The sequence below is a fragment of the Dermacentor variabilis genome, chromosome 9 (genome assembly GCF_050947875.1).
Source record: "Dermacentor variabilis isolate Ectoservices chromosome 9, ASM5094787v1, whole genome shotgun sequence".
Taxonomy (NCBI): Eukaryota; Metazoa; Arthropoda; class Arachnida; order Ixodida; family Ixodidae; genus Dermacentor; species Dermacentor variabilis.
This window is the reverse complement of record NC_134576.1, coordinates 150892705-150907689: the sequence shown is the minus strand read 5'-3', so window position 1 is coordinate 150907689 and position 14985 is coordinate 150892705.

Below are 14985 nucleotides of genomic sequence, written 5' to 3'. Positions count from 1 at the left end.
CGCCTTGAGATTGAGCTCTTGAAAGCTCAAAATTCTGAAAGACCTAATACAGAGGCACGTGAAAGCGAGCGCAGAATGACAGACTTGATGGCACCCTACGCAGTAGGAGGGGACATAGGTCTTTTTGTGGTACAGTTTGAGCGCACGTGTGAGAAGGCAAAATTCGCGAGAAACACGTGGCCGCAACGCTTGCTTACGTTACTGCCACGTGAGGTAGCTGATATTATCGCCCGAATGGGGAAAGAAGAAGCAGAGGACTTCGATGAAGTCAAAGCGAAGCTGCTAAGAAAGTACAGATTGTCAGCTGAAGCATTCAGGCGGAAATTCAGGGAAGTCGAGAAAACCAAAAGTGAGTCATACTCAGATTTTGCATACACCTTAGAGGTAAACCTGAAGGAATGGCTCAGAGAAGAGGGTGCACTCGGCGACGCCGAAAAGACAATGCAGTGCGTTGCATTAGAACAGTTCTACTGCCGGCTGCCAGTAAACATCAAGTATTGGGTTCAGGATAGGCCAGGCGTAGACATTATCACGAGAGCCGCAAATCTCGCTGAGGAGTACGTAACTCGCCGTGCGGACGAAGGTAACGAAGCTCCTAAGAAGGAGGTGAATAAATACAACCCGACAAGCCAAAGCGATGGTCAAAGTCGAGTCGGTATAAAACAATGGAAAGGTCAGATTCGGTGAAAACTAGTGACGAGGAAAGCGAGGGAGAAAATGAGTCACCCGAACAGAGGGCAGAAAGGCAAAAGAAAAGGCTTTCGAGGCCAAGAAACCAACAGTTTGCTACAACTGCCAGGAAACGGGGCATATCTCCGTGGGATGCAGAAATTCCAAACTAGTGTTGATGTCACTAAGTAGTAACGCAGAAAATCTGAGCTTGCGAGAACCATACATTCGAGACCTCGTGGTAAACGGCAAACTGTGTAGAGTGCTTCGCGACTCGGCAGCCACAATGGACGTGGTGCATCCGTCGTACGTAAAGGAAGGCCAGTTCACGGGAGAATGTGCTTCGATAAGGCAAGCCGTAGAGGCCTCCAGTGTTTCTCTCCCGGTGGGCAAAATTCGTATTGAAGGCCCTTTCGGAGTACTGGACACTGAAGCTGCCGTCTCGGCACATCTCCCGCCTCAGTATCCATATTTGTTTTCTAACAAATCTGAGGATTTGCTACGACGCAGGGGAATCGGGTTTAGTGAGGGAACAGTGCAAGCCCTAACTCGTTCCAAGGCAAAGGAGCTCGCGGCCAAAGCAGTGTATGAAAGTCCAGTGGTAGAGAAAACAGGTTTGACAGCTGATTCGTCAACCAGTACTGAACAGGACAGCCCTATAGGGGATGAGGCGGAAAGTACGCCAGCTAATGAAAACACCAGGAAAGCAGCGGAGCCTGAAATGCCACGAGAAGCAGAATGCAGCAAGTTATTGAACGTAAGCCTTGGCACAATGGTTGTTGAGCAGGAAATGCGTAAAGCACAAAACAATGCTGAGCATTACTATGACAGGACGGCTCGCACGCGACGCTTTGAAGTTGGGGAAAAGCGAACGATCGTAAAACCCTCTTTGAATAACCAATCTGAGGAAATGGCTGTCGACTTTCCAGAGTTAACAGCAGTGACGGAGACAAAAGACATTCACGAGACCATTGATAAGTTAGTGGAACAGGCGGAGTTGAATCCCAATCAAAGGACCGAACTGAGGGAACTCGTGTATGAATTTAAAGACGTATTTTCAGACACAAAGGGCAGGACAACTGCGATCGTTCATGATTTCGAGTTAACCTCGTCGGACCCAGTTCGTTCGAAAGCTTATCGCGTTTCGCCTCGTCAACGTGAAGTCATGACCGCTGAAATAAACAAGATGTTAGAGGTAGGTGTAATCGAGCCAGGAGAGAGTGATTATACCTCACCTCTTATGTTAGTTGAGGTCCCAGGAAAGGAGCCGCGCCCATGTATCGACTACCGCAGGCTCAATTTAATCACGAAGGACCAGACTTATCCAATACCGCATATCGAGGAAAGGCTTGAGAAAGTGAGCAGTGCTAATTTCATCTCTACGCTCGATTTAGTCAGAGGGTATTGGCAGGTTCCGTTGACCGAGAGGGCAAGCAGGCTTGCAGCGTTTATTTCCCCCATGGGAACCTTTCGTCCGAAAGTCCTGGGTTTTGGATTGAAGAACGCGCTATATTGCTTCTCTAGCCTTGTGGACCAGGTGCTACGAGGAATGGAGGACTTTGCACTTCCCTATCTCGATGACGTAGCTATCTTTTCTTCATCATGGGCGGACCATATGCAACACCTGCGAACCGTGTTGTGTCGTCTACGAGAGGCCAACTTAACTGTTAAGGCTCCCAAATGCCAACTAGGGCGCGCGGAGGTAGCTTATCTAGGTCATGTAATAGGGCAAGGCCATCGTCGGCCTTCCGAGGTGAAACTGACCGCAATAGACAACTTCCCGCAACCACGCACCAAGCGGGACATCAGATCATTCCTTGGCTTGGCGGGTTATTACCAAAGATATATTCCGCGGTATTCCGAGATTGCGAGTCCTTTAACGGATGCTCTCAGAAAAACAGAACCACAAACGGTAAAGTGGGATGACGTAAAAGAAAAGGCTTTTAGTATGCTGAAGAACGCACTAATGAGTCAGCCAGTGTTGAACGCGCCCGGCTACTCTAAGCCATTCATTCTTCAGTGTGATGCCAGTGACAGGGGTATGGGGGTGGTGCTCTGTCAAAAGAGCGATGACCAGAACGAACATCCTGTACTGTATGCCAGTAGAAAGCTTTCAGTTCGTGAGGAAGCATACAGTGCATCATAAAAGGAATGCGCCTGCGTAGTTTGGGAGGTACAGAAGCTAGCTTGCTATATCGCTGGCTCAAGATTCACCATAGAGACTGATCACTGTCCCCTCACATGGCTGCAGTCCATGTCTACGAAAAGCGGTCGTCTTTTGCGCTGGAGCTTGGCTCTTCTTCAACAGTACACCTTCGATATTCGCTACAAGAAGGGTAAGCTTAACGGCAATGCCGACGGTTTAAGTCGTTGCCCCTATAGTATCGAAAGCCTCATGCTCATCCGGGTTTCCGTGGCATTTTTTTCGTTCGTTCATACGTTTTTCGAATTCATATGTTTTTCCGAAGCGACGCCGATTGTTAGCTGATTTTAATAACCACGTCTAAACGCTTTCAAGAAATGACTGTTTTTAGTGTTAAGGGGGGGGGGGGGAGGACGCGCGTAGGGAATGGGAAAGGTGTAGCGGGTTTTCTTTTTTTGTTAAAAGCCGGGTGTGTCTTGGGGGAGAGTGGCCTTGTGCTCGCTGCTTTGTGGTTGTGGGTTCGGCACTGTTCTGGGGTGATTGCTTGCCCACGCAGGAGACGAAAAGTTGCGAGACCTGCTTGCAAGACCAATTTCACCGGACCGGACCGGGGAGAAAAGTCACCAGAGCGCCACGAGGACGGATGACCACTCCCAGGAATCTACCTGCTACGAACTAAGGGTTCGTGGCCATACGGGGAATTCTGATACTGAAACGGCGATCCCTCGTACAGCGGCTGCTGGCCCCTACACGTCGGGATCTTCCTCCCCCGCCGGAGATGCTGTTACGGTTGGCGTCTGACACCACGTGGCGACAGGAATTTCACCCGACCTTCTACCAGGGTTCGTCGAAATGAGGCTTGACTTCTCCTGCGATGGTTAACGTCACGCACCTTGCGCACAAAGGGCCTTCTACCACCCGACCTTCTATCACCCGGCCTTCTACCACCCGGCCTTCTACCAGGCTTCGTCGAAATGAGGTGTGACTTTTCCTTTCCTTGCTCGGTAATGCCAGAGGAGGAGGGGCCCTCTCTCTGTGCCTGTCACGTGACATCGACAAAAGCAAGATCCCGCCCACACTTGTAGAGAGCCTATTTAAGGGGCTCCGAAATGTACTTTTATTGATACTTCATGCTTTTCTTATTTTCTTTCAACTACCTTTGAATAACCCGTGCAAGTTTCGCACTAGCAAATCGTGTCGCCCTTGCTTGGTCGCCATGGTCTACCGGATTCCTGCAGCCCACCGACTACGCCACGCTACCCAATAAGTAGTGTCAGTCGAGCTTCGATAGGCAGGCGCCGCTACTTCTCGGCAGCAGTACGGTACGCTACCCTAGAGTACGCAACAGGGCGCACGGAAATATCCGACAGGAGAGTTTGATGAATGCCCCTGGTAAATTTCCTTGTCGGATATTTCTGTGCGGGAAAGGCTGTCAGAATGACTACATACCTTTCAACTACGTCTTTTATCATCGCAGGTCTAGTAAGATCTCCGTGGTCGTTCTATAAATGTTTGTGAGGCCCTAACGGTAAGGGTGTTACCAGTGCGGCAAGAAAACACCCTGAAGGGTGTAAATATTTTTACAGCTTAGTAATCGCTTGTACCCTTCGGTACCCTTCCCTTGGGGGGGGGGGGGGGGAAGGGGTGCTGTTAGATGTGCGTATCGAGCACACGCGGTCGCTTTTCGGAGCAACCGACGATGCACGCGCGGGAGACGCGCCCGGTGATGCAGCATTACGCGGAGGCGCCTTCCATCTCGCCTTTCATCGTCTCTCTTCGTTGGTGGCGGGATCTTCCACAGCTAACTGCTGCTACCGCTTACAGCTGCTCTTTGTTACGTGGTGTTAGTGCGCTTTTGCGGGATCGCTGCTCAACGTTATGAAGCGGCCATAGGCCTAAAGCACGCTGACTCACTTTAGGCGGCCCTGGCTTGACGCCGGGAGCATCCTGGGGGCCGTCGATGGCTGGGTTCGGTGCCACATGTGAACTGGCGACGAGGTGTGGCCAAGGGTGGCGGAATTTCACAGTTCCAAAGCAAAAAATAACTTTAAACGGCGGAGCTGAAGTTACACATGTCCGACGTAATCAAGCGCTTGCTTGTCGACACATCCGTCCGCGGCGTAATGGTTTCAATGTCGGGCTAGAGGTCAATGTGCTAGAGGTCATGGGCTCGAATCCTGCCGGCGGATGATATTACAATGTTCATTTGATTATTTAGTACTCAGCACCTTGTTAAAAAATTAAATTATGAGGTTTTACGAGCCAAAACCACGACTTCATGATGAGGCACGTCGTAGTGGGGGACTCCGGAATAATTCGAACCACCAGGGCTTCTTTAACGTGCGCCAAAATCTAAGTACACGGCTGTTCTCGCATTTCGCCCCCATCGAAATGCGGCCTATAGCGGCTCCACAGCCACCGTAGTCCTCCATAAAGCAAGCAACAAAATCCCAATACAGAAAGGCGTCAGGCAGGGAGATACGATATCTCCAATGCTATTCACAGCGTGTTTACAGGAGGTATTCAGAGGCCTGGATTGGGAAGAATTGGGGATAAAAGTTAATGGAGAATACCTTAGTAACTTGCGATTCGCTGATGATATTGCCTTGCTTAGTAACTCAGGGGACCAATTGCAATGCATGCTCACTGACCTGGAGAGGCAAAGCAGAAGAGTGGGTCTAAAAATTAATCTGCAGAAAACTAAAGTAATGCTTAACAGTCGATAGTGTATCGAAAGGATGGCAAGCAGACGTTGGGCGGACGATGCGGCGCGGATGAACACATCCTGAGGGGTATTCGGCTTTCCTATTGGCTAAGGAGCCCTACAGCTTCCCCAGTGCTGACAGGGAGAATAGCTCGCAGAGTACAAACTTACTAATTGCAATACATGGAGCAGTGACATAATTTCTAAGTTGTTTCCTTACCTCTCCTCCTCGTAAAGTGTAAAATGTTCAGTGACAGCTCTGGTAAGGAACTACATGTGCACAAAGCAAGGAAAGCTGGTTTGACATGATACCTATATTGAGATGCGTAAGAGAAGAAGCGACCAGCGACGCTCCTGCACTGTTTACTTCAGAGCACATGCCATTGACAGAAAAATATATGTGGCACACTCATAAGCATCACAACGAGACCACACATGTATCACAACTTGCCTGTCTTGGCAACGCTGCATTTTTTAAAACCAAAAACATGACTGCTCAAGCATCAGTCAGTCACCACAGCACTTCGCAGCATCTTGTTGCAGCACAAATGACGGCGGTACTATTCATATCGTCACTTCTGAAACCTGTAGCACTGATATTTGCAAGCACGACATGGCTGCAATGAACCGCATCAATCAAGTTCATGCAGGCTGCGGCGGTCGCACTATGTTTATTTGAGGCGGAGTTCGTACAGAACACTAGACGCAACATTCAAGGATGCCAAAACCAAAACTCAAGGAGGCGGAAACAAACATAATCTGTACGCATATATTGGAAAATATTGAAACTTCCTTCTCCTTTGCCGAAATTTTTTGCAGCTAAGCAGCTGCTGGAGTTGAACACACGCTTCAATCTCTTTAGGGGGATTTTTAAAGTCGACGTTCTCATCGTGTTGATGTCATTCGCATTCTAGCATCACAGTTAGCAGCGTCCGGCTTCAGCCAAAGACACTCGCTGCGTTACAGCCAACTCGCTGAAGTTTACTCTCTGCCAGGCAGTTGTAAGGCCGAGGGCTCGAAAATGCCCGGGGTGTGAATGAACTAGCAAAACAACAAAGATAGCGGTACGGTTTGGTCTCGCTTCGTCTAACTCGACGATGGTAATGGCAATTTAAACTACCGGTCATTGGTGGCTGTGGGCACACCACATTTCATCACTCATGAAAACGTCTCCCGACAGACAGTGTCCATGGCCAAAAGGTCGAGTTTGTTACTTCGTGTTCGAACGTCGCCCCAGCCCCCGTTTTCAAAGACTTCTAGCAGCACATGGACAGTAAGGCGAATGAAGGGCCCCTAAATCTTCTTTTCCCAGATTTAAGGGTTTTTAATTATTTCTAGGAGGTGTATGAACACTGATTTCAGGGCGCAGTGTACACGTAACGTGCTTAAAGTGCACGTTCATGTAACGGTCTTCTTGTCTGTAATGAAGATGTGAAATACAGCACGAAAAATATGCAATATTAGGATTGTGCGGAAAGTCATTTTTGAGACCGAATCGAATACGAAATCGAATAGTGCCAGAAGCCAGTGGAATCGAATACTTTTCGAAAAGCTTTCTAATGATGAATAGCCATTATCCAGATTAATGTCAAACGATGTTCATATCCCAGTATTATTAAAGTTAGTAAGTTTCTGCCACTGGTATAGTACGTCATGAAGCGTTGCATATTAAAAGCACAAACGGAGCACAAAGAGCAAACAAATAGTTTCTTCGCATGCACCGGGCTCGTCGGAGGACGATCGCCGTGCAGCCCGTATGGAGTTAATGGCCACCTAAGCCTGCTCCACTGCGCGAGTTCTCATTTTCCATGTCTACAATATGTCCGCCGGGGTGAAAATTTATCGCACTTTTGCTCCAATTTTATGTTTATTAGGATGCAGTTGACGTTTTGAAATATTGAAGAAGTATTTAAAATATATCAGCATTTCCATATAGTGATTGCCGAATCGAATAGGGCACTGTTCTACCATTCATTAATCGAAATTTTCGAATATTCCCATATCCGTATGCAATATCGACAGCTTCGAGTATTCGTTTCGACGCTTGCACATACACCATGTTCCCGCTGCCAATAAAATATCATATACTGACCGTACCAGTTTTTGGCGAGTGGGGATTTCCCTAGGGATATCTGTTCACGCCGATGTCCACATGACAAAAATGAATTTTGCCCTGAATATGCGTTCCTCACAACAATACTATACGCGTGTGCACATTTCACGACAGCGCTTACGCACGCATGTAACTTCTAAACTGTTCCCCATATTCCCCTCACCGATTAGAAATATCTTCATAACACAGGAACAACTTCTGAAAAGCGAACAAGATACGTGAATGAGGAAGAAAGACCCGGAACCAAAACTCGCCCGCAACGCTTGTACACGGTTCACTTCAGAGCACACGCACATGGCATAAAACGAACATTATACTCCTAGCACCACTGCGACATATTACACGTACACATCACAGTGCACGTACACTTCGTAAAAGCAAGAACCATAGCACTTAAACGTTCTGTAGGGGTTTGCGGTCACCAAAGAGCATCGCAGCCCTCAAAACAGTTCACGTGACGCAAGACACAATCAGCACATGACTATTGACTGCGATGACACGACAATAAAGCTCATCGCTATAGGTCGTATCATCACTCTTTAAACACAAACTAGCGCTGCGCAATGCACAAACATACACATACGATCTTCACACCAATGAAGCGCGCGTACACGACACCTATGAACACCATGCGCTGTGGTGGGCGATCGCGCTATAATAATTTTGGCACGTTCTGAACATGTATCGTGCTTAGAATGCAGGTGTATGTGATGGTCTACCTGTTTGTAATGCACACGCGAAAAACGGCACAAAACACACGAAATAGGCCGCTTGATTGCTTCCCCACCCCTGACCTTTGCCTAAACACAAAACACTCCCGTTTGATATATATATATATATATATATATATATATATATATATATATATATATATATATATATATATATATATATATATATATATATCTGTGTGTGTGTGCGTGTGTGTTTGTGTGTGTGTGTGTGTGTACTGCGAATAATTGATGATGTGTGGTGCTTTATGGTGTAAGGGCCAGGTATGGCCAAAGCGCGCCATGACAAAGGTAATATTAACGATGCATTGTGGCTGGTGCAGACAATGAATTCCTCATGGTATATGTGACACGGCTGTAAAAAGGCCTAAAACCTGTCGCTGTGGATGGCATAAAATATTTAGTAGCTAAAATAATGACACTGACTAAGTAGTGCTGGCTGTGGGCTATGGCAATGGGGTTTCGTTAAAAGCATGATGCAACAAAACATAACAATGACACTTTAGCTTCAAGAAAGCCCTTGAGTACAGGGGCTGTTATACGTGCGCTAAAATTTCCCTGGCCAAATGATTTTCAGAGTGTCTGTTTCAGCTAAAAACTCCAAGACTAATTTCAGATTAAAAAGCGGTTGATTGCTAAGAAAAAATTTCGAGTGAAGAGGTATACTTTCGCGATATGCAGAAATGAAATACTTTTTTCTCTGTGCTTCTATTGCAGGTCATTGAATAAAAACGTGAAGGACTGTGAGATTTTGGCCGCACCTACTACAAGTCGGAGGGTACCCCTCAATCAATATGTAAGAGTGAGTGCCGTAAGTGTGTCCTATTCTTAAGCGGCAATGGAGCACTTCGTTATATCGTGATGTTTTGTCCAATATCCAATATCCTAATGTGGCTTTGATCAAGTACAGATCACATTCCACTGCAGATGCGGCAAGAGTGAATTTGATGCGATGCTTAAATCGATAGATGAAAATGTTTTGTTTGCGACACTGTAGAATGTAGGATTTTTCCTATTTAGCAAGCAAGCATCACAACGACGGCTCCCCAAAGAGTGTTGTGTGTATTAAAATCTCCAACGACAATGTAACTTTCGGGCAGTTCAGAGATAAAGCTGTGAAATCCTGTTTTTGAAAGTTGGTAGTTCGGGAGGATATATACAGAGGTAATTGCGTACAGCTTATTAAACAGTACCGCACTGACTGCAACTGCCTCTAGGGGTGTTTTAAGCTGTAGTTGCCGGCAAGCAACACCCTTATGTACAATTATTGCCACACCGCCATACGAGGCAAGGGCGTCATTGCGGTCGTTTCTGTAAATGGCATACTGCCGGAGAAAGTTTGTTTGTGAAGGTTTAAGATGTGTTTCTGGGACACACAGCACCTTTGTAGTGTACCTATGTAAGTGTTCCTTAATGTCGTCTAGGCTGTGGAGTAAACCCCTGACATTCCACTGTAATATCTGTGTGTCCATATTATGTTTGTTTTGTGCTGTGTGTCTAAGAGATATATATTAGATTAGCTCACGAGACTTTTCCAGGCCCCGTGATACGGGATTTTTCTTTCTTCACGGCGCTCGTATTCTTCGCGGCACTCGTAGTTGTGCTCGTATCCATCACCTCGTCTGAGACGGTGGATACCGCCCGCGCGGCGGGCACTTTCGCGGGAGTGTTGGGCTGATCTGCACGCGCAGTGGCCCTGGGTCCAACAGGCCCGAGGGTCTGGTGGTCCTCCTTTGCAGGGGCCGGAACAGCGCTGGCTGTTCCAGCCGGGGGGGGGGGGCGCAGGCTGATGGCGTGACCGCCGTCACGCTCTGTGTGACTTATGCCCCAACCACTGGCACGCGCCGAAGCGTCAAAAGCGTCAAAAGCGTCGGTCGGGAACACGGCGAAGCGTAACGACGCGCAGCGATTATGTCTACTGCCGGTGCTAGAAGTCTGCCGACGCGCGCCGAAGCTGCGCCGGCGTGCACCAATGAGAGGCTGCGACGCGTCGCAGGCGTCAACAAATCGAAGGCTGCGCAGCCTCCGGCTGCTATGCCTATAATGGCCGCCCAAGCGAAGGCGCCGGCACCAACGTTCGTCCGAGTTTTTTGGACGCACAACGCGCGCTACAGTGTTCCTGAAAGACAGTGTTGTGATAGTAGGCCGACAACGACACGGCCGACCGACCGACGACCGTGGCTTGTGGCAGTGCGACGTGGATCCGAAGCGACTTCGAACGACGCCGACTAATTAAACTTGCCCACTGGGTTTCGCCAGGCTCAGTGCGATCGTCTGCTAAAGCAGCCAACCGAATCACGGTTGCCGCAACGTCTGTGCTTGTTGTATGTGTATTTTGTTGTGCTCAAAACGAATGGAAACATGTTTACGAGCTCCGAAGTCTATAGGTAATCAACACTCGCCTATCGCCGATGTAGTTTACGTTACGCGTAGGCCTAGCGCGTCCATCGAGTTCGTAACTGGCGAGTGAACGAACTCGCCAGAGAAACTCTGTTGAAGGAAATGAATTTTCAGGTCCGTTTGGTGCTGCAATGATTTAAAATATGGCACTCCTGACTTCGTGTGATGTGTGATGTGGTGAATGAACCGTGTGGAAGTTGGGTTGGTCAACCGCGGCGTGTTTCGTGTGGTGTCGGTTGACTCAAGTTTAACGGGCAAGCTCTGCGCTGTTTCCAGCGGTAAAGATAACTTCCGAAATCGAAATACACGAGTAGCCGAACTTTTGGAAATACTTACATAATCAGCCGTGCCGCCTGTTTCAGCTGACACTGCGCTCATCTATTCGGCATGTGAATGCAGTACAGTACAAGTTCACTGTACTCATTCACTCACTTATTCCAAGTGCGTCCGTCTTTTGGGCTGGTTGGGGATAAATCGCTCGTGTAGCAATCAAGAACACTGAAGCACTGAATCATACGTGACAACGCGGTCATGTTTGAGTCAATGTGTCCTTATAGTTGAGCACTGCAAAAAGAAATTATTTGTTTGCAACGTGTGCTCTGTGTGCAGTGCATAGCAGGACCTGCATCATGCAAGACCTATGCATGTAGCAGCGTATACCACAATTGCTTCGATGCCCGCTTCAGAAGCAGCAAATACTGAGTCAATGAAACTGTAATTGATTTTTATCTCACTTTTTGCTTATGGAAAGTGTAGATGGTGTGAGTGCATTGTGGGGAAGGTGAAAAGGTGTCATCAGTGTTTTGTGCAGTCGGTATGCTGAAACTGCTGGGATCCCTTCAGCTTCTACTAAAATGTTTCTTGCTACGATACTATAAATTGTAGTCAGGACAAAGATCTACTGAAAACCAAGTTACTAATGCATCTGCACAGAATGTGTTTGATTAACAAGTTGACACTTCCACAGCAACAATACGCCGATGCACAGCATATATGTGCTTACAATAAATACATTCCGTAAAGGTGAACGACTGGGCCTACAATATCAAACTTTGTAGTAGCACCGTAAAAAGTGCTGCCATGCGTACCAGCCACAACAAAACTGCTGCACGTCCAACCTTCTTCCTTCGAGGCACCTCTATAAAGACTGTTCGGGCCCTTCCCATTCTGGGTGTAACATTTAGCTCTTCTCTCAACTTTTCCGCATATGTCACCAGCACTGTATGTAAGCACCGGCCCATTCTTGGGTTTGTGTCCCGTGTCTCCCTTCCCTGATGACCTAAGGTTTTCCGAGCACTCTACAATTCTATCATTCTGTCACGACTTGAGTACTGCTCATCAGTATAGTTCCAGTACCAAACTCGCGACGCCAACAAACTTAAGCTTGTTCAGCGCCGGACAATACGCACCCTTTACTCCCGTCTTTTCGGTTGTCACAAGCTCATGGCAGCCTTCGAGGATTGCCTCAAACCCCTAAAGTAGCACACCCTGCAATACCAGCGCAACATTGCACTAGTCTGTACTGCAGGGTGCTTGACGGCTCTGAGGACAGCACTAATCTTTCTTTAGTTCGTCTGAACAAGTGGTCAGCACAGCCCGAGCCCTCATCGTGCCTCTATGGCCCGGCACCACAACTCCATGATTATATCTGACATACAGAGCTTTCTCTTCACCCCCCTTGGCCATTTGGATTCTCCTTCCTTGGAACCAGACTAAATTGGCACTCCTGTGTGTTGTGCACCCGTCGAATGTGTGCGTGTGTGCTGTGCTGTGTTATTGAGCAAGTGTGTGTGCACGTGGAGGGGAAGGAAGTGTCTTCCGGATCCTGCAAATTCCTGCTCTAGATGGCTGGTTATCAGATGCTCTAACATACAGGCATCAGCCTTCTTTTTAGTCTAGTGTGCCAAGTTACCACTAAGATTATTATTATTATTATTATTATTATTATTATTATTATTATTATTATTATTATTATTATTATTATTATTATTATTATTATTATTAGAATCATCCCTACGACCGCATTGATTGTGTTGAAGCCAGCGTAACACATAATTCTAAATATTTCTGGAGCTTTGTGGGCTCTCTCTTCTAAAAAGTGTGCCAAAGATGTACGTATTCTTCATGAAAGTAGTGCTGTTGTCTCGAACACTGCTGATGCCTTTGCAGAACATTTCTGTTTGCTATATGGTGTGAAAAAGGCTTCAAGTAACCTTCCTTCTCAGTCTGGCACAGTGTATGATATCAGGCAATGAAAACCTTGTTGCCAAGAATATGAAGTGCCTTAAACTTTGCCTTAAACTTTCCCTTTCTTGTGGTGTTGATAGTATTTCTTCCGCAGAACAACCCTTTGAGACGCTGTGTACACAACTGTGCACAGCAGGAGCGTGCATCAATAGCAAAAGCAGTGATGAAAGTAATGGTACTTAAAATGTGTTTCATACATCTTGAAACACTTATTATTGGAACTGTGCTGCAATTTTGAATAACGTGCAGAATGTTTTAACAAAATGAGTGGGAAGGTAGACGGCTGGGTGTTTTTACTCTGTGTCAGTATGTTGTATGTAGCGGGTTCACTTCTTTCATTGTTTTTTACAATATCGTGCACCAGGCATAATTTTCAAGTGGCTGGATCAGTGCTTTTCATGCTTTTCAAAACACGAAATAGTATATGTTCTCATATTTTGTGTTTGTGTAGTGAGTTTTCGCATGGAGTCGAAATTTTGTAAACTTGACAAAACTCACTAAACAATTGAAAATTCTTAATATTTGCTGCAGCTGTACACTTTCTACGATTCTGAGGATGCAAGAGATGTGGTGAAAGCAACTTTTAAATCAATGGGATAAAGTGGTGTCTGAAATGGTTAAGACGTATGGAAGCATACTTGTTCCCCGTTCTCACAAGCATCTTCAATAGTTCCCTAAAGTCTATTACCTTTTATAGCACTCGGAAGGTAGCACGAACATTTCCCATGCACAAATCAGGTGCTAAATGTGCAGTTACTAAATGCCGAGCTATATCTATCCTCTTCAGTGCGTCAGGTGTTTGAATCGATATGGGATTCCTCGCTTTCTGTTAGTGCTAAGAGCATTTTAATAAATGAACAGCATAACTTTGTGTGCCGACAACTTAAAACTATTTCAGACTGTCAGCAGTGTTCACCACTGCATCGACTTCCAAAAAGACATTTTTTCACTCTCCAACTGGTGCAGAAACAATAAGTACTCTTAAATGCTTCCAACACTATGGCATTAAGTTATATGCAGAAAACGCACCATGTGAAATTTTTATACACCCTACGTGATGCTCCACTCCTTAGGGTCGATGAAATGAAAGATCTTGGTGTGTAATTCGACAAAATGCTAAGCTTCTCTTCACATAGGTAATTACACAACATGCCTTTCACGCTCTTGGAATTGCATGCCGTATATTGCATGATTTCCACTCACCTGTTGTGTTTCTGAAATTCTGCTGTGTTCCTCCAACTACTAGAGTATGCCTCTGTAGGAGGGGGTGCAATGAGCAAATCTAATTCTGACCTCATTGAACGCATCCAGAATAAATTTATATCTATCTTAAAGCACCACTTTTGCCATTCTGGCGACCACAGTTGAGCCTTCTCGAATATACCTCAACTCGCACCTCTAGATTCAAGACTTAATTAATCACACGATTTGTTCCTGTATAAGGTGGTCCATGACATTATACATTCCTTAAAGCTTCTTGATAATATGCATTTGTTCGTGCCGCCATAATATATCAGGTAGCATTCCACATTCGTTGCCTGGCCTTGTTGCAAGATTGTGCTATATAAGACTCGGCTCCAAAACATACTTTAGAGTTCACTTCCTGTGTTTTGTGTACTGTAGATAATCACGTAGGATTAACTCCCTTTTACTTTTCCTCGTTTCCTTTTTTCCCTATTGGTTTCTCTATCTTGCATTTTTTTGTCTACTACATTCATGTTTTCTGTACATTTTGTCTCACATAGTGCTCGTTAAGTGCACCAGTACAAAGGCTGTCTAGCTGTTCCTGGGCACTACAATAAAAATTTGAACGATTGATTATTATCGTAGTGTAAAATCATGCTTTTTAAGTATGTACTAGTATACTATTTCAGTGCAGTAGCTTTTGTGCAATAAAAAATGGCATGAATTAAGAAAGTGCAATAATAATATGCTATGTCTGATCGCCTCATCATATGCACTGTGCTATTAATTTCTT